The sequence below is a fragment of the Melopsittacus undulatus genome, chromosome 4 (genome assembly GCF_012275295.1).
Source record: "Melopsittacus undulatus isolate bMelUnd1 chromosome 4, bMelUnd1.mat.Z, whole genome shotgun sequence".
Classification (NCBI taxonomy): Eukaryota; Metazoa; Chordata; class Aves; order Psittaciformes; family Psittaculidae; genus Melopsittacus; species Melopsittacus undulatus.
Genome location: NC_047530.1, coordinates 2,733,807 through 2,760,110, shown reverse-complemented (window position 1 = coordinate 2,760,110; position 26,304 = coordinate 2,733,807).

Here is a 26,304-nt window from a genome sequence, read left to right as displayed (position 1 = left end):
CGATTCATCCCATTGTAAAATAAGTTCAAGGAAAATAGCATGTTTTGCTTTCTGCAGGTCCCTCCCTCCCTGCACTGACTACAAAATAAGCCCCAGCGGTTAGGTTAGGCTTGCCTGGTTGAATTTTATGTTGCTGAAATGATGCCAAACACATTCTGTCTTCCTACGCCCTACACCCTGTCCCCCAGCACTTACACAGAACACAGGCAGAAGCTCTGGGGTAAAGAGTTCAAAGTTGACATCCCTGAGGCAAGACACTAGACCTTCACCAAAACCACCCCATGGGAGGAAAGCAGAACACCATGGCAGAAATGATCTTTAACTTTCCTATTCCAAACTGTCTTTGAAGAGATCGGAAAGCTCCACAGGGGCTTGCAGTAGCCAGTGATGGATATGTTTAAATGTTCCAAATCTCTGGGTAGAGGCGAAACAATGACACGTGAAAGGGATGAAATGGATGCTCTGGTGTGGGGGGAATGATGTGGGAAAGCCAGTCCAGAATAGGGGGTAATTGCCATGTCTGAGTTATTATTCATGCCTCTGCTCTGCCATTTGGTATTGGTAATGTGGGGTTCACCAGTCAACTTAAACAATTAAAAGTTACTCCTTTAATCTTAAACTTCTACTGCTCTAGTAATCAATGTAGAGAAGTAAACATTGAAATTCTAGGAAGTATCCAGAGTGCAAACATCTATATATAGGCTGTGGACACTGCTGGTCTGAGCTTAGGAGAGGACTTTGTGTCTCTCTTCTGATCCAGTTGTGATTTCAGGGACAAGTCATCTATTAATCAGCCATGTCCTATGGGTCTCAGATGACCACAGACTGTGAATCAGTAAAAATACAACTTAATGGTCCAGTCAGGAAGACTGGCAGTGATGTGAACTACCTTTAGATGGAATAAGGAGACTGGACTGGAATTCGGCTTGCATGTGTATTTTTTTATAAGGACCAGCAAAACCTGAAGCAATGATTCCCCTCCCTTTATGTCTGATCCTTCTAGACCTCATATAAAGGCTGACTGTTTCACCAGGCCAGCAATCCTTGGCATGTATGGCCCCATGTTAAACTGGCAGAGAGGAGAGATGAGATGAGCTCTAGGCAGAAGCTCTTCCCTGTAAGGGTGCTGAGGCACAGGGTGCCCAGAGAAGCTGTGGCTGCCCCATCCCTAGCAGTGTTCAAGGCCAGGTTGGAATTGGATGAACAGGAAGGGCCCTTCCAACTCAAACCAGTGTGGGATTCCACAAACTGATTACAGGGAATTGAACACTAAGACCCCACCACTGACACCTGCCATCCTGAGCACAGCCTCCATTGTGACAGCAAAGCAGGCTGTGACATCACTTGGGAGCTCTCAGCAGCAGGCTCTACTTCACAGCAACACGTGCCCCTGTACCACAACTCAGAATGTGTTCCTCACAGGCAGTGCAGATGAGCAACAGCAGCTTTCTTCTGGGCCTCAGCATCCTGATTGTGGCTGCTGGGGCCATCCTGCTTGCCATCAGGCGTTGCCAGTGAGGTCGCCTGTGGCCATGGGGCCCACTTGGTTCCAGGACTGCTGGTGGCTGTTCCCAGGAGGCTGATTGTGCCACATTGCTGTTCCCACAGGGTGATGACCAGGGCAAGAAGCTCCGGAGATGGAGGCGGCGATTTCAGACACCAGAGCCATGTAAGTCCCCGGCAGGTCCCCCCGGAGGAACCCAGCCCCATGTGGAGCAGGCTGGGTGTATGGTACAAGGTTGGTTCTGGACCCCTGACACTCAGGAACCCCTCCCTGGCTTGCAGGTACCTCTGTGTCCCCCGTGTGCGGGCCCTGGCGCTGCACATCCGGCTGCACAGACTGCATCAAGGCTGCGCTGGAGCTGCAGGAGCTGGTGCTGTCAGCGTGGGCTGGGAAAGGAGCTGCAGCCAAACTGGATGATTGCACATGGCAGGCGCTCTGGCAGGACCTGAAGGAGCTGGTGGAGCAGGAGCAGCTGAGGTGCTGCGGCTCCCCCAGTTACACCGAGAGCATCCGTCCACCTGAGAGCCTGACAGCCACAGTCCTGACTCGAGATGGAGGAGCCCCTATGGAGGTGAGGTCTGGTTGCTTCCTCCAAGACACGGGTGCGGGCAGAGTCTCTTCAGCCCTGAAGATTCACGTGGCTGGGAAAGCCCTGGAGATACGGCTGGGGGCCCTGCCCGTGCTGGTGAAGAAGTCCCAGGAGCAAGCAGCACAGCAGCAGGGCTGCCTCCGTGTCCTGCCCAAGCTCATCCTGCCAGGACAGAGCCAACGCATGCTGCGGCACGAGCTGTACCCCTCGATGCAAGCCAAGGCGAACGCTATTGTGGATCCCATCGAGGAGGAGGAAGTGCGGAGCCTATGCGGGTTCTCAGTACCCACTGAGAAGTCCCTGACACCTGACTCTCAGAAGAAACCAGCCATCCAAGCACCAGAGGAGGATACACTGAGGAAGAGCCTCCTTCACCTGGGTAGGGGTTTGTCACCGTGGGAAAAGGTGTGCCTGTGGCGTTTTGGTTTAGACACGGCCCCCACTGCCATTCCCAGCCTGGATAATGGAGCAGGAGGACCAGAAGAAGGACCAGCTTCCATGCTCCTGAGGAAAGATGCTGACTGTCAGCTGAACGTCCCCACACAAGGTAGGGTCCATGCCCACGCTGAGGACAGGAGCTGGTGCTGTGACACTGCACTTAGCAGGAACACAAGGCTGGAGCTGAACAGGAAGGTCCACAGCAAACTCTGGATCCACACAGCAAGAAAATGCCTGGAGATAAAGCTCGAAATACTTCCCATGGCAGTGCAGAGGTCCATGGACATGTTGCAGGGCCCAGTGCCAGGGCTCAGTGGACTGAGGCAGGCTGGGACTGGGCACCTGCGGCCACGCAAGGGCTCTGCCCCTGTGGCAAAAGCAAAGCAGCTCAGGCAGAAGGAATGGGTCCCACAGCAGCAGGTTCAGGCATCCCTCACCTGCACTATGGTCCCCATGACACCGTGCTCCTGCCTGGATAGTATCTCCTCCAACAGCCCCGTTCTAGGGCAGGAGAGAAGCTCGGCATCGCTGGAGGCCTGGACCCTGCACAGCACATCCTGCAGCTCTGGGAATGAGATGGACACAGACCCCAAGGATGCACAAAAGACACTCTGTGGGATCGTGAAGGACTCAGTAGAGCCAGCATCCACCCTTGTGTCCCCAAGCCTTTTCTCAGCCTTCGCTCCTATGGACACCAAGCCAGAGATGTCACAGGGAGCACACATGTGCTCCATCCATGAATGCTTCATGGCACGAGCCCGAAGAGTCCCACAGAGGCATTGCGCCTGCTGCAAGATACAAGGTAGACCTGCTGATGGCAGCTTCCCAAGTGAGATAGCCCCTCTGGAGAGCACCATGAACAGCACCAGCAGGGAAGGGAACGCAGCATCCATGTCCTGGGGGAGTGAACCAAACCAGGACAGGCAGAAGTGGTGGTCGTTGAGGAGACAGAGGTCTGGCAGCTCCAAGAGCTTTCTAGGCTGTGGGACATGGTCCCAGGGCACCTCCACGAGCACAGAGAGGCAAAGCAGATGGACTTCTAATGACCTCTCACAGGAAAGCACACCTGAGATGACTCCAACCTCAAACCCCTGCTGCCCACAGGGGATCCCCAGCCAGCACAGCTCATCCTCGCAGCAGCACTGCGGTTCCTCTGTCACCAGATACGTGTGCTCATGCCAACCATGCCCAGCCCAGGATGCCCAGGACACTGCAGCAGCATCGACCAGCAATACCCTGCGTGCGGTTCTGGAGAAGATTCAGCAGCGGCGAAGGAAGGTGTCCTCATCCCCTGAGAGCTCTTCCACTGGATGCTGCTGCTGCCGTGATGCGGAGATGCAAGGCCAGGCTGTGCAGGACTCCTGCTCTACTTGCTCCCTCTATTCTTGCAAATAAACATGTTGATGGTTCTCCAAAGAGCCATCCAATTGGTCTAAGCCCTGCTGGAGTGGGAAAGGAAGGTGTGCTCAGGGCCACAGGGGAAGCTGCGCTGTCCCAGCAGCAGGAGCTGGCCAAGAGGAGAAGCCTGGGCAAGGTGGTTGCTGCTCCTAGAGCTCCTTCTCAGCCCTGCCCTGGCCAGCCCCTTCTGCCACCATGCAGGGCAGGTCCTTTGGCTCAACTCGTTCTCCAAGTCTTCTCTGAGAGCAGCTCACTGCAGCCCCATCCCATTCACCTTTGGGGACCACTGGGCTCTCTGAGTGCCTGTAGCTGCCTCTCGGGGGCAGCTCCACAGTGGTTTGCCCAGACACAACGTCATGGACCAGGCAAGATGATGCCAGTGTCCAGCTGCAGGGCTGAGGTCCTCGATGCCTACAGCAGGTCTCCTGGGCTAGTTGCTGTAGTGACATTCCTATGCTATGCCCTGTGTCCTGAAGATCTCCTGCTAAAACACATACATCATGCACCACTTCACCTGCGCGGCTCTGCTCATCACCCAACCATGCTCATCATTCTCATCTCCTACACCTGCATCAGGGTTACTATCCACAAGATCTAAGTCCAAAGGCAGGCAAAAAGCCTTCTCCACCTCTGCTTCCCACCTGATTCCTGCTGCTGTGTTTTATGGAAAAGGCTTCTTCATGTACACACAGTTCACTATTCTCTAGTAAGCACAATAATCTTTGCATCATTTATGCTCTGGTCATTCCCATGCTGAATCCTAAGATTCACAGTCAGGAACAGGGAGGTCAATCCACCCCTTCCAAGAGCAGTAGCAAGGCTGCATTTCTCTGAGTACCACAGAGATTCAGGAGTCCAAACAGGTCTTCGAGAACCTGAGAATTATTAAGTGATAGTAATTAAATGTGCAAGTAGTTTGGCAGTCCCTACCAAAGCAAAAAAATACCTTATAGAAGATTCTATTACTGCTATTGCTGAACCCAGGACACTGGGCAGCCTGTTCCAATACCTGGGCACCCTCTGGGGCAGGACTTGTTCATCAGCTCCATCTAAACCTGCCCTGGTGCAGCTTGAGGCCGTTTCCTCTTGTCCCATCGCTGTTCCTTGGGAGCAGAGCTCAGCCCCTCCTAGCTCCATCCTCCTGTCAGGCACTTGTAGGTCCCCCCTGAGCCTTCTCTTCTGCGAGGGCTGGAGGAGCTCTGCTGTGAAGCCAGGATGGGAGAGCTGGGCTGGGGCAGCCTGGACAAGAGAAGGGAGAATAAAGGGGAGAATTTAGAGTAGCTCCAGTGCCTAAAGGGGCTGCAGGAAACCTGTAGAGGGGCTTTGGCCAAGGGCCTGTAGGGACAGGACAAGGGCTTTAACCTGCCAGAGGGGACACTGAGGTGGGATCTTAGGCAGAAGCTCTTCCCTATGGGGGTGCTGAGGCACAGGCACAGGGTGCCCAGAGAAGCTGTGGCTGCCCCATCCCTAGCAGTGTTCAAGGCCAGGTTGGAATTGGATGAACATGAAGGTCCCTTCCAACTCAAACCAGTGTGGGATTCCACAAACTGATTACAGGGAATGGAACACTAAGACCCCACCACTTGACACCTGCCATCCTGAGCACAGCCTCCATTGTGACAGCAAAGCAGGCTGTGACATCACTTGGGTGCTCTCAGCAGCAGGCTCTACTTCACAGCAACACTCGCCCCTGTACCCCAACTCAGAATGTGTTTGTCACAGGCAGTGCAGATGAGCAACAGCAGCTTTCTTCTGGGCCTCAGCATCCTGATCCTGGCTGCTGGGGCCATCCTGCTTGCCATCAGGCGTTGTCAATGGGGTCGCTTCTGGCCATGGAGCCCACTTGGTTCCAGGACTGCTGGTGGCTGTTCCCAGGAGAATGACTGTGCCACATTGCTGTGCCCTAAGCGTGATGGCCAGGGGAAGAAGCTCCGGAGATGGAGGCGGCAATTTCAGACATCAGAGCCATGTAAGTCCACGACAGGTCCCCCCGGAGGAACCCAGCCCCATGTGGAGCAGGCTGGGTGTATGGTACAAGGTTGGTTCTGGACCCCTGACACTCAGGAACCCCTCCCTGGCTTGCAGGTACCTCTGTGTCCCCCGTGTGCGGGCCCTGGTGCTCCACACCCGGCTGCACCGACTGCATCAAGGCTGCGCTGGAGCTGCAGGAGCTGGTGCTGTCAGCGTGGGCTGGGAAAGGAGATGCAGCCAAACTGGATGATTGCACATGGCAGGCGCTCTGGCAGGACCTGAAGGAGCTGGTGGAGCAGGAGCAGCTGAGGTGCTGCGACTCCCCCAGTTACACCGAGAGCATCAGTCCCCCTGAGAGCCTGACAGCCACAGTCCTGACTCGAGATGGAGGAGCCCCTATGAAGGTGAGGTCTGGTTGCTTCCTCCAAGACACGGGTGCGGGCAGAGTCTCTTCAGCCCTGCAGATGCACGTGGCTGGGAAAGCCCTGGAGATACGGCTGGGGGCCCTGCCCGCGCTGGTGCAGCAGTCCCAGGAGCAAGCAGCACAGCAGCAGGGCTGCCTCCGTGTCCTGGCATTGTTTATGGCCAGGCTGGACAGAGCCTGGGGTGGCATGGTCTAGTGTGAGGTTTCCCTGCCCATGGCAGGGGGGTTGGGACTGCATGACCTTAAGGTCCTTTCCAACCCAAAACATTCTATGATTCTATATATGTCCATAGGCAAGCACATGAAGTTTTACCGTTTTAATGCTTCTGAACTTGAGACATTCCTCCCAGTAGTCTCCAATAACATCTAAACAGCTTTGTATGACATGCAATTTGTGTTGGCACAGCAGCAGACCTCAAAGGCTCTGCAGGTCAGAGGAGCCCTCAAAATGCATGAAAACTCATCCTAACTACATTTATGCATCTAAAACTTAGCTGGATTCTTTTAGCTCTCATTTAGCTCTCATTGGCTAGAAAATGGGCACTTCAAAGAACGATTCATCCCATTGTAAAATAAGTTCAAGGAAAATAGCATGTTTTTGCTTTCTGCAGGTCCCTCCCTCCCTGCACTGACTACAAAATAAGCCCCAGCGGTTAGGTTAGGCTTGCCTGGTTGAATTTTATGTTGCTGAAATGATGCCAAACAGATTCTGTCTTCTTACCCCCGTACCCTGTCCCCCAGCACTTACACAGAACACAGGCAGAAGCTCTGGGGTAAAGAGTTCAGAGTTGACATCCCTGAGGCAAGGCACTAGATCTTCACCAAAACCACCCCATGGGAGGAAAGCAGAACACCATGGCAGAAATGATCTTTAACTTTCCTATTCCAAACTGTCTTTGAAGAGATGGGAAAGCTCCACAGGGCCTTGCAGTAGCCAGTGATGGATATGTTTAAATGTTCCAAATCTCTGGGTAGAGGCGAAACAATGACACGTGAAAGGGATGAAATGGATGCTCTGGTGTGGGGGGGAATGATGTGGGAAAGCCAGTCCAGAATAGGGGGTAATTACTATGTCTGAGTTATTATTCATGCCTCTGCTCTGCCATTTGGTATTGGTAATATGGGGTTCACCAGTCAACTTAAACAATTAAAAGTTACTCATTTAATCTTAAACTTTTACTGCTCTAGTAATCAATGTAGAGAAGTAAACATTGAAATTCTAGGAAGTATCCAGAGTGCAAACATCTATATATAGGCTGTGGACACTGCTGGTCTGAGCTTAGGAGAGGACTTTGTGTCTCTCTTCTGATCCAGTTGTGATTTCAGGGACAAGTCATCTATTAATCAGCCATGTCCTATGGGTCTCAGATGACCACAGACTGTGAATCAGTAAAAATACAAACTTAATGGTCCAGTCAGGAAGACTGGCAGTGATGTGAACTACCTTTAGATGGAATAAGGAGACTGGACTGGAATTCAGCTTGCATGTGTATTGTTTTATAAGGACCAGCAAAACCTGAAGCAATGATTCCCCTCCCTTTATGTCTGATCCTTCTAGACCTCATATAAAGGCTGACTGTTTCACCAGGCCAGCAATCCTTGGCATGTATGGCCCCCATGTTAAACTGGCAGAGAGGGGAGATGAGATGAGCTCTAGGCAGAAGCTCTTCCCTGTAAGGGTGCTGAGGCACAGGCACAGGGTGCCCAGAGAAGCTGTGGCTGCCCCATCCCTAGCAGAGTTCAAGGCCAGGTTGGAACTGGATGAACATGAAGGGCCCTTCCAACTCAAACCAGTGTGGGATTCCACAAACTGATTACAGGGAATGGAACACTAAGATTCCACCACTTGACACCTGCCATCCTGAGCACAGCCTCCATTGTGACAGCAATGCAGGCTGTGACATCACTTGGGTGTTCTTGGCAACGGGCTCTACTTCACAGCAACACACGCCCCTGTACCACAACTCAGAATGAGTTCCTCACAGGCAGTGCAGATGAGCAACAGCAGCTTTCTTCTGGGCCTCAGCATCCTGATCCTGGCTGCTGGGGCCATCCTGCTTGCCATCAGGCGTTGCCAATGGGGTCGCTTGTGGCCATGGAGCCCACTTGGTTCCAGGACTGCTGGTGGCTGTTCCCAGGAGCCTGAGTGTGCCACATTGCTGTTCCCACAGGGTGATGGCCAGGGCAAGAAGCTCCGGAGATGGAAGCGGCGATTTCAGACATCAGAGCCATGTAAGTCCCCGGCAGGTCCCCCCGGAGGAACCCAGCCCCATGTGGAGCAGGCTGGGTGTATGGTACAAGGTTGGTTCTGGACCCCTGACACTCAGGAACCTCTCCCTGGCTTGCAGGTACCTCTGTGTCCCCCGTGTGCGGGCCCTGGTGCTGCACACCCGGCTGCACCGACTGCATCAAGGCTGCGCTGGAGCTGCAGGAGCTGGTGCTATCAGCGTGGGCTGGGAAAGGAGCTGCAGCCAAACTGGATGATTGCACATGGCAGGCGCTCTGGCAGGACCTGAAGGAGCTGGTGGAGCAGGAGCAGCTGAGGTGCTGCAACTCCCCCCGTTACACCGAGAGCATCAGTCCCCCTGAGAGCCTGACAGCCACAGTCCTGACTCGAGATGGAGGAGCCCCTATGGAGGTGAGGTCTGGTTGCTTCCTCCAAGACACGGGTGCGGGCAGAGTCTCTTCAGCCCTGCAGATGCACGTGGCTGGGAAAGCCCTGGAGATACGGCTGGGGGCCCTGCCCGCGCTGGTGCAGCAGTCCCAGGAGCAAGCAGCACAGCAGCAGGGCTGCCTCCGTGTCCTGGCATTGTTTATGGCCAGGCTGGACAGAGCCTGGGGTGGCATGGTCTAGTGTGAGGTTTCCCTGCCCATGGCAGGGGGTTGGGACTGCATGACCTTAAGGTGCTTTCCAACCCCAAAACATTCTATGATTCTATATATGTCCATAGGCAAGCACATGAAGTTTTACAGTTTTAATGCTTCTGAACTTGAGACATTCCTCCCAGTAGTCTCCAATAACATCTAAACAGCTTTGTATGACATGCAATTTGTGTTGGCACAGCAGCAGACCTCAAAGGCTCTGCAGGTCAGAGGAGCCCTCAAAATGCATGAAAACTCATCCTAACTACCTTTATGCATCTAAAACTTAGCTGGATTCTTTTAGCTCTCATTTTAGCTCTCATTGGCTAGAAATGGGCACTTCCAAAGAACGATTCATCCCATTGTAAAATAAGTTCAAGGAAAATAGCATGTTTTGCTTTCTGCAGGTCCCTCCCTCCCTGCACTGACTACAAAATAAGCCCCAACGGTTAGGTTAGGCTTGCCTGGTTGAATTTTACATTGCTGAAATGATGCCAAACAGATTCTGTCTTCTTACCCCGTACCCTGTCCCCCAGCACTTACACAGAACACAGGCAGAAGCTCTGGGGTAAAGAGTTCAGAGTTGACATCCCTGAGGCAAGGCACTAGATCTTCACCAAAACCACCCCATGAGAGGAAAGCAAAACACCATGGCAGAAATGATCTTTAACTTTCCTATTCCAAACTGTCTTTGACGAGATGGGAAAGCTCCACAGGGCCTTGCAGTAGCCAGTGATGGATATGTTTAAATGTTCCAAATCTCTGGGTAGAGGCGAAACAATGACACGTGAAAGGGATGAAATGGATGCTCTGGTGTGGGGGGGAATGATGTGGGAAAGCCAGTCCAGAATAGGGGGTAATTACTATGTCTGAGTTATTATTCATGCCTCTGCTCTGCCATTTGGTATTGGTAATGTGGGGTTCACCAGTCAACTTAAACAATTAAAAGTTACTCCTTTAATCTTAAACTTCTACTGCTCTAGTAATCAATGTAGAGAAGTAAACATTGAAATTCTAGGAAGTATCCAGAGTGCAAACATCTATATATAGGCTGTGGACACTGCTGGTCTGAGCTTAGGAGAGGACTTTGTGTCTCTCTTCTGATCCAGTTGTGATTTCAGGGACAAGTCATCTATTAATCAGCCATGTCCTATGGGTCTCAGATGACCACAGACTGTGAATCAGTAAAAATACAACTTAATGGTCCAGTCAGGAAGACTGGCAGTGATGTGAACTACCTTTAGATGGAATAAGGAGACTGGACTGGAATTCAGCTTGCATGTGTATTGTTTATAAGGACCAGCAAAACCTGAAGCAATGATTCCCCCCTCCCTTTATGTCTGATCCTTCTAGACCTCATATAAAGGCTGACTGTTTCACCAGGCCAGCAATCCTTGGCATGTATGGCCCCATGTTAAACTGGCAGAGAGGGGAGATGAGATGAGCTCTAGGCAGAAGCTCTTCCCTGTAAGGGTGCTGAGGCACAGGCACAGGGTGCCCAGAGAAGCTGTGGCTGCCCCATCCCTGGCAGTGTTCAAGGCCAGGTTGGAATTGGATAAACATGAAGGGCCCTTCCAACTCAAACCAGTGTGGGATTCCACAAACTGATTACAGGGAATTGAACACTAAGACCCCACCACTGACACCTGCCATCCTGAGCACAGCCTCCATTGTGACAGCAAAGCAGGCTGTGACATCACTTGGGTGCTCTCAGCAGCAGGCTCTACTTCACAGCAGCACGTGCCCCTGTACCCCAACTCAGAATGTGTTTGTCACAGGCAGTGCAGATGAGCAACAGCAGCTTTCTGCTGGGCCTCAGCATCCTGATCCTGGCTGCTGGGGCCATCCTGCTTGCCATCAGGCGTCGCCAGTGAGGTCGCCTGTGGCCATGGGGCCCACTTGTTTCCAGGACTGCTGGTGGCTGTTCCCAGGAGGCTGAGTGTGCCACATTGCTGTTCCCACAGGGTGATGGCCAGGGCAAGAAGCTCCGGAGATGGAGGCGGCGATTTCAGACATCAGAGCCATGTAAGTCCCCGGCAGGTCCCCCCGGAGGAACCCAGCCCCATGTGGAGCAGGCTGGGTGTATGGTACAAGGTTGGTTCTGGACCCCTGACACTCAGGAACCCCTCCCTGGCTTGCAGGTACCTCTGTGTCCCCCGTGTGCGGGCCCTGGCGCTGCACATCCGGCTGCACCGACTGCATCAAGGCTGCGCTGGAGCTGCAGGAGCTGGTGCTGTCAGCGTGGGCTGGGAAAGGAGCTGCAGCCGAACTGGATGATTGCACATGGCAGGCGCTCTGGCAGGACCTGAAGGAGCTGGTGGAGCAGGAGCAGCTGAGGTGCTGCGACTCCCCCAGTTACACCGAGAGCATCAGTCCACCTGAGAGCCTGACAGCCACAGTCCTGACTCGAGATGGAGGAGCCCCTATGAAGGTGAGGTCTGGTTGCTTCCTCCAAGACACGGGTGCGAGCAGAGTCTCTTCAGCCCTGCAGATGCACGTGGCTGGGAAAGCCCTGGAGATACGGCTGGGGGCCCTGCCCGCGCTGGTGCAGCAGTCCCAGGAGCAAGCAGCACAGCAGCAGGGCTGCCTCCGTGTCCTGGCATTGTTTATGGCCAGGCCGGACAGAGCCTGGGGTTGCATGGTCTAGTGTGAGGTTTCCCTGCCCATGGCAGGGGGTTGGGACTGCATGACCTTAAGGTCCTTTCCAACCCAAAACATTCTATGATTCTATATATGTCCATAGGCAAGCACATGAAGTTTTACCGTTTTAATGCTTCTGAACTTGAGACATTCCTCCCGTAGTCTCCAATAACATCTAAACAGCTTTGTATGACATGCAATTTGTGTTGGCACAGCAGCAGACCTCAAAGGCTCTGCAGGTCAGAGGAGCCCTCAAAATGCATGAAAACTCATCCTAACTACATTTATGCATCTAAAACTTAGCTGGATTCTTTTAGCTCTCATTTTAGCTCTCATTGGCTAGAAATGGGCACTTCCAAAGAACGATTCATCCCATTGTAAAATAAGTTCAAGGAAAATAGCATGTTTTGCTTTCTGCAGGTCCCTCCCTCCCTGCACTGACTACAAAATAAGCCCCAACGGTTAGGTTAGGCTTGCCTGGTTGAATTTTATGTTGCTGAAATGATGCCAAACAGATTCTGTCTTCTTACCCCTGTACCCTGTCCCCCAGCACTTACACAGAACACAGGCAGAAGCTCTGGGGTAAAGAGTTCAGAGTTGACATCCCTGAGGCAAGAAATTAGATCTTCACCAAAACCACCCCATGGGAGGAAAGCAAAACACCATGGCAGAAATGATCTTTAACTTTCCTATTCCAAACTGTCTTTGAAGAGATGGGAAAGCTCCACAGGGCCTTGCAGTAGCCAGTGATGGATATGTTTAAATGTTCCAAATCTCTGGGTAGAGGCGAAACAATGACACGTGAAAGGGATGAAATGGATGCTCTGGTGTGGGGGGGAATGATGTGGGAAAGCCAGTCCAGAATAGGGGGTAATTGCCATGTCTGAGTTATTATTCATGCCTCTGCTCTGCCATTTGGTATTGGTAATGTGGGGTTCACCAGTCAACTTAAACAATTAAAAGTTACTCCTTTAATCTTAAACTTCTACTGCTCTAGTAATCAATGTAGAGAAGTAAACATTGAAATTCTAGGAAGTATCCAGAGTGCAAACATCTATATATAGGCTGTGGACACTGCTGGTCTGAGCTTAGGAGAGGACTTTGTGTCTCTCTTCTGATCCAGTTGTGATTTCAGGGACAAGTCATCTATTAATCAGCCATGTCCTATGGGTCTCAGATGACCACAGACTGTGAATCAGTAAAAATACAACTTAATGGTCCAGTCAGGAAGACTGGCAGTGATGTGAACTACCTTTAGATGGAATAAGGAGACTGGGACTGGAATTCAGCTTGCATGTGTATTGTTTTATAAGGACCAGCAAAACCTGAAGCAATGATTCCCCCCTCCCTTTATGTCTGATCCTTCTAGACCTCATATAAAGGCTGACTGTTTCACCAGGCCAGCAATCCTTGGCATGTATGGCCCCATGTTAAACTGGCAGAGAGGGGGAGATGAGATGAGCTCTAGGCAGAAGCTCTTCCCTGTAAGGGTGCTGAGGCACAGGGCACAGGGTGCCCAGAGAAGCTGTGTCTGCCCCATCCCTGGCAGTGTTCAAGGCCAGGTTGGAATTGGATGAACATGAAGGGCCCTTCCAACTCAAAACAGTGTGGGATTCCACAAACTGATTACAGGGAATTGAACACTAAGACCCCACCACTGACACCTGCCATCCTGAGCACAGCCTCCATTGTGACAGCAAAGCAGGCTGTGACATCACTTGGGTGCTCTCAGCAGCAGGCTCTACTTCACAGCAGCACGTGCCCCTGTACCCCAACTCAGAATGTGTTTGTCACAGGCAGTGCAGATGAGCAACAGCAGCTTTCTTCTGGGCCTCAGCATCCTGATCCTGGCTGCTGGGGCCATCCTGCTTGCCATCAGGCGTCGCCAATGGGGTCGCTTCTGGCCATGGAGCCCACTTGGTTCCAGAACTGCTGGAGGCTGTTCCCAGGAGAAAGACTGTGCCACATTGCTGTTCCCACAGGGTGATGGCCAGGGGAAGAAGCTCCGGAGATGGAGGCGGCGATTTCAGACATCAGAGCCATGTAAGTCCCCGGCAGGTCCCCCCGGAGGAACCCAGCCCCATGTGGAGCAGGCTGGGTGTATGGTACAAGGTTGGTTGTGGACCCCTGACACTCAGGAACCCCTCCCTGGCTTGCAGGTACCTCTGTGTCCCCCGTGTGCGGGCCCTGGCGCTGCACATCCGGCTGCACCGACTGCATCAAGGCTGCGCTGGAGCTGCAGGAGCTGGTGCTGTCAGCGTGGGCTGGGAAAGGAGCTGCAGCCGAACTGGATGATTGCACATGGCAGGCGCTCTGGCAGGACCTGAAGGAGCTGGTGGAGCAGGAGCAGCTGAGGTGCTGCAACTCCCCCAGTTACACCGAGAGAATCAGTCCACCTGAGAGCCTGACAGCCACAGTCCTGACTCGAGATGGAGGAGCCCCTATGGAGGTGAGGTCTGGTTGCTTCCTCCAAGACACGGGTGCGGGCAGAGTCTCTTCAGCCCTGCAGATGCACGTGGCTGGGAAAGCCCTGGAGATACGGCTGGGGGCCCGGCCCGCGCTGGTGCAGCAGTCCCAGGAGCAAGCAGCACAGCAGCAGGGCTGCCTCCGTGTCCTGGCATTGTTTATGGCCAGGCTGGACAGAGCCTGGGGTGGCATGGTCTAGTGTGAGGTTTCCCTGCCCATGGCAGGGGGTTGGGACTGCATGACCTTAAGGTCCTTTCCAACCCAAAACATTCTATGATTCTATATATGTCCATAGGCAAGCACATGAAGTTTTACCGTTTTAATGCTTCTGAACTTGAGACATTCCTCCCAGTAGTCTCCAATAACATCTAAACAGCTTTGTATGACATGCAATTTGTGTTGGCACAGCAGCAGACCTCAAAGGCTCTGCAGGTCAGAAGAGCCCTCAAAATGCATGAAAACTCATCCTAACTACATTTATGCATCTAAAACTTAGCTGGATTCTTTTAGCTCTCATTTTAGCTCTCATTGGCTAGAAATGGGCACTTCCAAAGAACGATTCATCCCATTGTAAAATAAGTTCAAGGAAAATAGCATGTTTTGCTTTCTGCAGGTCCCTCCCTCCCTGCACTGACTACAAAATAAGCCCCAGCGGTTAGGTTAGGCTTGCCTGGTTGAATTTTATGTTGCTGAAATTATGCCAAACAGATTCTGTCTTCTTACCCCCTACACCCTGTCCCCCAGCACTTACACAGAACACAGGCAGAAGCTCTGGGGTAAAGAGTTCAGAGTTGACATCCCTGAGGCAAGACACTAGACCTTCACCAAAACCACCCCATGGGAGGAAAGCAGAACACCATGGCAGAAATGATCTTTAACTTTCCTATTCCAAACTGTCTTTGAAGAGATGGGAAAGCTCCACAGGGGCTTGCAGTAGCCAGTGATGGATATGTTTAAATGTTCCAAATCTCTGGGTAGAGGCGAAACAATGACACATGAAAGGGATGAAATGGATGCTCTGGTGTGGGGGGGAATGATGTGGGAAAGCCAGTCCAGAATAGGGGGTAATTACTATGTCTGAGTTATTATTCATGCCTCTGCTCTGCCATTTGGTATTGGTAATGTGGGGTTCACCAGTCAACTTAAACAATTAAAAGTTACTCCTTTAATCTTAAACTTCTACTGCTCTAGTAATCAATGTAGAGAAGTAAACATTGAAATTCTAGGAAGTATCCAGAGTGCAAACATCTATATATAGGCTGTGGACACTGCTGGTCTGAGCTTAGGAGAGGACTTTGTGTCTCTCTTCTGATCCAGTTGTGATTTCAGGGACAAGTCATCTATTAATCAGCCATGTCCTATGGGTCTCAGATGACCACAGACTGTGAATCAGTAAAAATACAACTTAATGGTCCAGTCAGGAAGACTGGCAGTGATGTGAACTACCTTTAGATGGAATAAGGAGACTGGACTGGAATTCAGCTTGCATGTGTATTGTTTTATAAGGACCAGCAAAACCTGAAGCAATGATTCCCCTCCCTTTATGTCTGATCCTTCTAGACCTCATATAAAGGCTGACTGTTTCACCAGGCCAGCAATCCTTGGCATGTATGGCCCCATGTTAAACTGGCAGAGAGGAGAGATGAGATGAGCTCTAGGCAGAAGCTCTTCCCTGTAAGGGTGCTGAGGCACAGGCACAGGGTGCCCAGAGAAGCTGTGTCTGCCCCATCCCTAGCAGTGTTCAAGGCCAGGTTGGAACTGGATGAACATGAAGGGCCCTTCCAACTCAAAACAGTGTGGGATTCCACAAACTGATTACAGGGAATTGAACACTAAGACCCCACCACTGACACCTGCCATCCTGAGCACAGCCTCCATTGTGACAGCAAAGCAGGCTGTGACATCACTTGGGTGCTCTCAGCAGCAGGCTCTACTTCACAGCAGCACGTGCCCCTGTACCACAACTCAGAATGTGTTTGTCACAGGCAGTGCAGATGAGCAACAGCAGCTTTCTTCTGGGCCTCAGCATCCTGATCCTGGCTGCTGGGGCCATCCTGCTTGCCATCAGGCGTCGCCAGTGAGGTCGCCTGTGGCCATGGGGCCCACTTGGTTCCAGGACTGCTGGTGGCTGTTCCCAGGAGGCTGAGTGTGCCACATTGCTGTTCCCACAGGGTGATGGCCAGGGCAAGAAGCTCCGGAGATGGAGGCGGCGATTTCAGACATCAGAGCCATGTAAGTCCCCGGCAGATCCCCCCGGAGGAACCCAGCCCCATGTGGAGCAGGCTGGGTGTATGGTACAAGGTTGGTTCTGGACCCCTGACACTCAGGAACCCGTCCCTGGCTTGCAGGTACCTCTGTGTCCCCCGTGTGCGGGCCCTGGCGCTGCACACCCGGCTGCACCGACTGCATCAAGGCTGCGCTGGAGCTGCAGGAGCTGGTGCTGTCAGCGTGGGCTGGGAAAGGAGCTGCAGCCGCTCTGGATGATCGCACATGGCAGGCGCTCTGGCAGGACCTGAAGGAGCTGGTGGAGCAGGAGCAGCTGAGGTGCTGCGACTCCCCCAGTTACAACGAGAGCATCAGTCCCCCTGAGAGCCTGACAGCCACAGTCCTGACTCGAGATGGAGGAGCCCCTATGAAGGTGAGGTCTGGTTGCTTCCTGCAAGACACGGGTGCGGGCAGAGTCTCTTCAGCCCTGCAGATGCACGTGGCTGGGAAAGCCCTGGAGATACGGCTGGGGGCCCTGCCCGCGCTGGTGCAGCAGTCCCAGGAGCAAGCAGCACAGCAGCAGGGCTGCCTCCGTGTCCTGGCATTGTTTATGGCCAGGCTGGACAGAGCCTGGGGTGGCATGGTCTAGTGTGAGGTTTCCCTGCCCATGGCAGGGGGTTGGGACTGCATGACCTTAAGGTCCTTTCCAACCCAAAACATTCTATGATTCTATATATGTCCATAGACAAGCACAGGAAGTTTTACAGTTTTAATGCTTCTGAACTTGAGACATTCCTCCCAGTAGTCTCCAATAACATCTAAACAGCTTTGTATGACACGCAATTTGTGTTGGCACAGCAGCAGACCTCAAAGGCTCTGCAGGTCAGAAGAGCCCTCAAAATGCATGAAAACTCATCCTAACTACCTTTATGCATCTAAAACTTAGCTGGATTCTTTTAGCTCTCATTTTAGCTCTCTTTGGCTAGAAATGGGCACTTCCAAAGAACGATTCATCCCATTGTAAAATAAGTTCAAGGAAAATAGCATGTTTTGCTTTCTGCAGGTCCCTCCCTCCCTGCACTGACTACAAAATAAGCCCCAGCGGTTAGGTTAGGCTTGCCTGGTTGAATTTTATGTTGCTGAAATGATGCCAAACAGATTCTGTCTTCCTACGCCCTACACCCTGTCCCCCAGCACTTACACAGAACACAGGCAGAAGCTCTGGGGTAAAGAGTTCAGAGTTGACATCCCTGAGGCAAGACACTAGACCTTCACCAAAACCACCCCATGGGAGGAAAGCAGAACACCATGGCAGAAATGATCTTTAACTTTCCTATTCCAAACTGTCTTTGAAGAGATGGGAAAGCTCCACAGGGGCTTGCAGTAGCCAGTGATGGATATGTTTAAATGTTCCAAATCTCTGGGTAGAGGCGAAACAATGACACATGAAAGGGATGAAATGGATGCTCTGGTGTGGGGGGGAATGATGTGGGAAAGCCAGTCCAGAATAGGGGGTAATTGCCATGTCTGAGTTACTATTCATGCCTCTGCTCTGCCATTTGGTATTGGTAATGTGGGGTTCACCAGTCAACTTAAACAATTAAAAGTTACTCCTTTAATCTTAAACTTCTACTGCTCTAGTAATCAATGTAGAGAAGTAAACATTGAAATTCTAGGAAGTATCCAGAGTGCAAACATCTATATATAGGCTGTGGACACTGCTGGTCTGAGCTTAGGAGAGGACTTTGTGTCTCTCTTCTGATCCAGTTGTGATTTCAGGGACAAGTCATCTATTAATCAGCCATGTCCTATGGGTCTCAGATGACCACAGACTGTGAATCAGTAAAAATACAACTTAATGGTCCAGTCAGGAAGACTGGCAGTGATGTGAACTACCTTTAGATGGAATAAGGAGACTGGACTGGAATTCAGCTTGCATGTGTATTGTTTTATAAGGACCAGCAAAACCTGAAGCAATGATTCCCCTCCCTTTATGTCTGATCCTTCTAGACCTCATATAAAGGCTGACTGTTTCACCAGGCCAGCAATCCTTGGCATGTATGACCCCACCACTGACACCTGCCATCCTGGGCACAGCCTCCATTGTGACAGCAAAGCAGGCTGTGACATCACTTGCGTGCTCTCAGGAGCAGGATCTACTTCAAAGCAGCACGTGCCCCTGTACCACAACTCAGAATGTGTTTGTCACAGGCAGTGCAGATGAGCAACAGCAGCTTTCTTCTGGGCCTCAGCATCCTGATCCTGGCTGCTGGGGCCATCCTGCTTGCCATCAGGCGTCGCCAGTGAGGTCGCCTGTGGCCATGGGGCCCACTTGGTTCCAGGACTGCTGGTGGCTGTTCCCAGGAGGCTGAGTGTGCCACATTGCTGTTCCCACAGGGTGATGGCCAGGGCAAGAAGCGCCGGAGATGGAGGCGGCGATTTCAGACATCAGAGCCATGTAAGTCCCCGGCAGGTCCCCCCGGAGGAACCCAGCCCCATGTGGAGCAGGCTGGGTGTATGGTACAAGGTTGGTTCTGGACCCCTGACACTCAGGAACCCCTCCCTGGCTTGCAGGTACCTCTGTGTCCCCCGTGTGCGGGCCCTGGCGCTGCACACCCGGCTGCACCGACTGCATCAAGGCTGCGCTGGAGCTGCAGGAGCTGGTGCTGTCAGCGTGGGCTGGGAAAGGAGCTGCAGCCGAACTGGATGATTGCACATGGCAGGCGCTCTGGCAGGACCTGAAGGAGCTGGTGGAGCAGGAGCAGCTGAGGTGCTGCAACTCCCCCAGTTACACCGAGAGCATCAGTCCACCTGAGAGCCTGACAGCCACAGTCCTGACTCGAGATGGAGGAGCCCCTATGGAGATGAAGGCTGCTTGCTTCCTGCAAGACACGGGTGCGGGCAGAGTCTCTTCAGCCCTGAAGATTCACGTGGCTGGGAAAGCCCTGCAGATACGGCTGGGGGCCCTGCCTGTGCTGGTGAAGAAGTCCCAGGAGCAAGCAGCACAGCAGCAGGTCTGCCTCCGTGTCCTGCCCAACCTCATCCTGCCAGGACAGAGCCATCCCATGCTGCGGCACGAGCTGTACCCCTCGATGCAAGCCAAGGCGAACGCTATTGTGGATCCCATCGAGGAGGAGGAAGTGCGGAGCCTATGCGGGTTCTCAGTACCCACAGAGAAGTCCATGACACCTGACTCTCAGAAGAAACCAGCCATCCAAGCACCAGAGGAGGATACACTGAGGAAGAGCCTCCTTCACCTGGGTAGGGGTTTGTCACCGTGGGAAAAGGTGTGCCTGTGGCGTTTTGGTTTAGACACGGCCCCCACTGCCATTCCCAGCCTGGATAATGGAGCAGCAGGACCAGAAGAAGGACCAGCTTCCATGCTCCTGAGGAAAGATGCTGACTGTCAGCTCAACGTCCCCACACAAGGTAGGGTCCATGCCCACGCTGAGGACAGGAGCTGGTGCTGTGACACTGCACTTAGCAGGAACACAAGGCTGGAGCTGAACAGGAAGGTCCACAGCAAACTCTGGATCCACACAGCAAGAAAATGCCTGGAGATAAAGCTCGAAATACTTCCCATGGCAGTGCAGAGGTCCATGGACATGTTGCAGGGCCCAGTGCCAGGGCTCAGTGGACTGAGGCAGGCTGGGACTGGGCACCTGTGGCCACGCAAGGGCTCTGCCCCTGTGGCAAAAGCAAAGCAGCTCAGGCAGAAGGAATGGGTCCCACAGCAGCAGGTTCAGGCGTCCCTCACCTGCACTATGGTCCCCATGACACCGTGCTCCTGCCTGGATAGTATCTCCTCCAACAGCCCCGTTCTAGGGCAGGAGAGAAGCTCGGCATCGCTGGAGGCCTGGACCCTGCACAGCACATCCTGCAGCTCTGGGAATGAGATGGACACAGACCCCAAGGATGCACAAAAGACACTCTGTGGGATCGTGAAGGACTCAGTAGAGCCAGCATCCACCCTTGTGTCCCCAAGCCTTTTCTCAGCCTTCGCTCCTATGGACACCAAGCCAGAGATGTCACAGGGAGCACACATGTGCTCCATCCATGAATGCTTCATGGCACGAGCCCGAAGAGTCCCACAGAGGCATTGCGCCTGCTGCAAGATACAAGGTAGACCTGCTGATGGCAGCTTCCCAAGTGAGATAGCCCCTCTGGAGAGCACCATGAACAGCACCAGCAGGGAAGGGAACGCAGCATCCATGCCCTGGGGGAGTGAACCAAACCAGGACAGGCAGAAGTGGTGGTCGTTGAGGAGACAGAGGTCTGGCAGCTCCAAGAGCTTTCTAGGCTGTGGGACATGGTCCCAGGGCACCTCCACGAGCACAGAGAGGCAAAGCAGATGGACTTCTAATGACCTCTCACAGGAAAGCACATCTGAGATGACTCCAACCTCAAACCCCTGCTGCCCACAGGGGATCCCCAGCCAGCACAGCTCATCCTCGCAGCAGCACTGCGGTTCCTCTGTCACCAGATACGTGTGCTCATGCCAACCATGCCCAGCCCAGGATGCCCAGGACACTGCAGCAGCATCGACCAGCAATACCCTGCGTGCGGTTCTGGAGAAGATTCAGCAGCGGCGAAGGAAGGTGTCCTCATCCCCCGAGAGCTCTTCCACTGGATGCTGCTGCTGCCGTGATGCGGAGATGCAAGGCCAGGCTGTGCAGGACTCCTGCTCTACTTGCTCCCTGTATTCTTGCAAATAAACATGTTGATGTCTCTCCAAAGAGCCATCCAATTGGTCTAAGCCCTGCTGGAGTGGGAAAGGAAGGTGTGCTCAGGGCCACAGGGGAAGCTAGTTCTTGTTTCCTTTAGAGATCAAACTGGCAATGACGTGTCATAATCAAAATAAACTTGGACATTCTTGAGTTGCAGGCCCCTTTTGACTTGTTCTAACAGTTCCATGTCCTTTCTATGTTGAGGACACCAGAAATGCACACAATACTCCAAGTGAGGTCTCACGAGAGCAGAGTAGAGGGGTAGGATCACCTCCTTTGACCTGCTGGTCACACTCCTTTTGATGCAGCCCAGGATACGGTTGCTTTCTGGGCTGGGAGCACACACTGAAGCCGGCTCATGTTCATTTTCTCATTGACCAACACCCCCAAGTCCTTCTCCGCAAGACTACCATGAATTTCTTTATTGCCCAACCTGTAGCTGTGCCTGGGATTCCTCCGACCCAGGTGTAGGACCTTGCACTTGGCATGGTTAAACTTCATGAGCTTGGCCACTCCCTACTTTAAAGACTTGGTGCTCTTTGTGTCACTCCATAAGGAACTGTATTTTTTAAGACTGAGAAGCATCCCTCACATTATTTAGTTCTTCTGCTAGATCTTTGAGAGGGAATGATGGGGCAAAGAGGAGATCCAAGTCCTCATGGATGTTTGCTAAGAATAAATCTGGGCTAATGCGTTTGAAACCAGGAACATCTCCAATTGGCAGTGCAGAAGCCAGGTTTAACATTACTAATAAGCAGTGCTGCTTTAAGATCAAATGAATGAATGCTACATATGTGCATTCCCCAGATAAGCTTCAGCAGTCACACACAGATCAATGCAATCAATTCTAGGTGACATCTTTATAGGACCCTTTGCTGATACAGAAAACCCATCTATTTTTAAGACACAAACAAAAGAATTTGCATGTCCCAGCTGTGGATTTAAATAGAAAATGTCATCTAAGGTGATGGGTCACCAGATACAAACACTTTTTCCTTAACAGAACCAATGCTAGACCACACCACACCAGCTGAAGCCCTTAGGAGCAGCAAAGTAGAGCTTTTTCCTCAAAATACTCATGGGGAAGCTTTTCCTACGTGCCACACTTAGGAAAAGTTACCTTAGGATACAAATATTTCACCCTTTGATAATGAAGATTGTCAAAGAGGGAGAAGTAAATGAGTTGGCCATTTCTTGTTAGCTCCACACAATTAGGGACACGAATCTTAGCTCTGCAGGAACAGTGGTTCACATACACCTGTAACACAATATTCATCTTAGAAAAGAGATTTAGGAGGGTGACTAGTCCCTAGCTTAATGTCAGACACACTGAATACACTATCAACAAACAGTGGACATAACTTACAATAAGGAACTGTCAAATTAACAGCGCTGTGGTGGGAAGCCATGGTTAGTAAGGCACCAGAAGTGCTAGAAATGGGCAGACTTCACAGATGGTTGAAGGGGAAGCACTGGACAGCCCTGGGGAGGAGGCCTTCATGAGGACAGCAGTACTGAGGTTCCAGAAACACCATGGGTCTAGTTTACCTGGGTATCAGGAATAGCAAAATCATAGAATCATAGAAGAGTTTGGGTTGGAAGGGACTTCAAAGGTCATCATCTGGGGAAGAACAACCCCATGTACCAGTACAGGTTGGGGGTTGACCTGCTGGAAAGGAGTGAAGGGGAAAGGGATCTGGGGGTCCTGGTGGATAGGAGGATGACCATGAGCCAGCAATGTGCCCTTGTGGCCAAGAAGGCAAATGGCATCCTAGGGTGCACTAGAAAGGCTGTGGTGAGTAGGGCAAGAGAAGTTCTCCTCCCCCTCTACTCTGCTTTGGTGAGGCCGCATCTGGAATATTCGTCCAGTTCTGGGCCCCTCAGTTCAAGGAGGAGAGGGAATTGCTTGAAAGAGTCCAGCGCAGAGCCACAAAGATGATGAAGGGAGTGGAACACCTCCCTTATGAGGAGAGGCTGAGGGAGCTGGGTCTCTTTAGCTTGGAGGAGACTGAGGGGTGACCTCATCAGTGTTTACAAATATGTAAAGGGTGGGTGTCAGGATGATGGAGCTAGGCTTTTTTCAGTGATATCCAGTGACAGAACAAGGGACAATGTGTGCAAACTGGAGCATAGGAGGTTCCACGTTAACATCAGGAAGAACTTCTTTACTGTAGGAGTGACAGAGCACTGGAACAGGTTGCCCAGGGAGGTTGTGGAGTCTCCTACGTTGGAGATATTCAAGGCTTGCCTGGACAAGTTCCTGTGTGATGTACTCTAGGTTACCCTGCTCTTGCAGGGGGGTTGGACTAGGTGATCTTTTGAGGTCCCTTCCAACCCTTGGGATTCTGTGATAAGGTGTGAATGTGCACAACTGGAATGAACATGGGGAAGTGTCATTTTTTTGGGAGGAGACAACGGTGGAGAAGCTGAGGTACCATGGCTGATGAGGGAAGAGCAAGAAAGGATGCACTAAAAGGGGCCAGTGGCCACTAAACAGGCTGCTGGTCAGTTTATCTGGCCAAGTTCCATGCTTGACCACCACAGCTGTCCCATCCTGCTATTGAATTGTATTCACAATGGTGAGCTATGCACTGATGACTACTTCTGCCAACATCTGGGGTTTAGAGCTTAGAAATTCTTTGGGGAAGGGATCCAACTACATGCCAGGTATGAGCAGTGCAATTATTTCACCACAGGTAGCTGAGACATTAAACTGAATGCAAATCCTGTATCCATGTGGGCACTCAGAGACAACAGAAAATGCACACACCCAGTAGGATGAGAGCTTCTGGTAGCTCCTAGTGTATGCAGTAGGTTGGGAACAGAAAGAAAATAGCTTTAGCGAGAGGTGGAGAAGAATATCAGAGTCCAGTCTGAAAGCCAAGAGGGCTTGTGAAGAAAAAGGAAGGGGATTTAATACTGGAGATATGCAGAGATATTTAACACCTGGGTTAGACAGAGCAAGCAGTGTTTACTTTCAGAGTCTGAGGAAGTTTAGAAGTAAAGGGTCCATCCAGAGCCTACCAGCAGGAGCAAAGGGAGGTAGGCCTTGAACAGGGTTGGAGACAAAGCTGAGCTCTTGGTCCAGGATCCATCCAAGGAGCAGAAGCACAACTACAACCAAACACATCTCCACTAGTCAAAGAAGGACTGATGGCCCTACACTGAGCTTAAATAGGGCTCCTGGGCCAGGGGCAGTGGGCATGTGTGTGAAGTGGTCCAGGTGAGAATCATCAGGGCCATTAAGACCTATTAATGCCCTCTAGTATGTTAAAACTAAAAAGAAACCTCATTCTTTGGATCAGCTGAAATACTCACTTTACATGATAGTAAATTTTCAAGTATGGAGATTCCAATATATGGAGACAGAGTACCATGTTCTAGACAGGCAAACCACTGACTATGGCACCACCCTTCTAACCATTTATTAACCTGATCAATCTCCTAGCCTTTTTGGGGTCCTCCCCTCTATCCTGGAGAATTGATGAAAAGACAGTCTGAGCTCCAGAGCCCCTACCACTAACTGCCAGGGCTCTGTAGTCCTTCTTTATGTTCTCCAGGCTACTGCTATCAATATCACTAGCCCCCACAGGGATCATTAGAGATGAGTTATAGTCAGTGGGGCCTACTAGAGTAGGCAGCCTCTCTGCAACACCCCTGATCTGTGCCCCTGGTAGGCAACACACCTCCCTTGCGACCGGGTCAGGCTGACACATGAGCGCTTCTGTCCCTTTCAAGCTTGAGTCCCCTACCACTACGACCGCCGCTTTTTCCTGGCGGCACCACTAGAGATCTTCTTTACCAGTGAATCAGCCTGGTGCTCATGGTGCCAGTGCATTCCCTCAGGAGCCCCCTGCAGGACAGCAGAGCGGTTCTGGATGAGGACAACAGATTGAGGAGGAAGTCCCTTGCTTTTAATTGTCCCCCGTTCCCGGGTTAACGGCCTCCTTCTTTCCTCCAGGAGCTACAGGGGACACTTGAGGCCCCTGCACAGTTTGGGCCTGGAGCAAGCAGCGCTGCTTCCTCTCAGCTTCCCCGACATCTTGCAGCCTCTTGACAGCGTCCCGCAGCTCAGCCCCTGCTGCAGGAGGACCTGCACCAGGGAGCAGCGAGTGCAGCCCTGCCCATTGTGCACCCTCCCCTCAGCAGACCAGTGCAGGCGCTCTCTAGAGCCCGAGCTCTGCGCTGCAGCCTCCCCTCTCATCGGCTCTGCCTGGGGGCCTAGGCCGGCCGCAGCCGGGGCAGCCCCAGCAGAACGCACAGGCCGCGCGGGCCCGCTCTCCAGCCGCCCCCCCAGCATCTCACCACAGCTGCCTCGAGCCGCCCTGCTCGCCGCGCTCCCCGGGGCAGGTTTTAGCCAGTCAGGGCCTGAGGTTTAGATTGAATATACGGAAGAAATTCTTTATTGTTAGGGTGCTGAGGCACTGGAAGGGGTTGCCCAGGGAGGTGGTGAATGCTCCATCCCTGGCAGTCTTTAAGGCCAGGATGGATGAAGCCTTGGGTGATATGGTTTAGTGTGAGGTGTCCCTGCCCATGGCAGGGGGGTTGGAACTAGAGGATCTTAAGGTCCTTTCCAACCATAACTATTCTGTGATTCTATTACTGCTATTGCTGAACCCAGGTCACCTGGGCAGCCTGTTCCAATACCTGGGCACCCTCTGGGGCAGGACTTGTTCATCAGCTCCATCTAAACCTGCCCTGGTGCAGCTTGAGGCCGTTTCCTCTTGTCCCATCGCTTGTTCCTTGGGAGCAGAGCTCAGCCCCTCCTAGCTCCATCCTCCTGTCAGGCACTTGTAGGTCCCCCCTGAGCCTTCTCTTCTGCGAGGGCTGGAGGAGCTCTGCTGTGAAGCCAGGATGGGAGAGCTGGGCTGGGGCAGCCTGGACAAGAGAAGGGGAGAACTGAAGGGGAGAACTTAGAGTAGCTCCAGTGCCTAAAGGGGCTGCAGGAAACCTGGAGAGGGGCTTTGGCCAAGGGCCTGTAGGGACAGGACAAGGGCTTTAACCTGGCAGAGGGGACACTGAGGTGGGATCTTAGGCAGAAGCTCTTCCCTGTAAGGGTGCTGAGGCACAGGCACAGGGT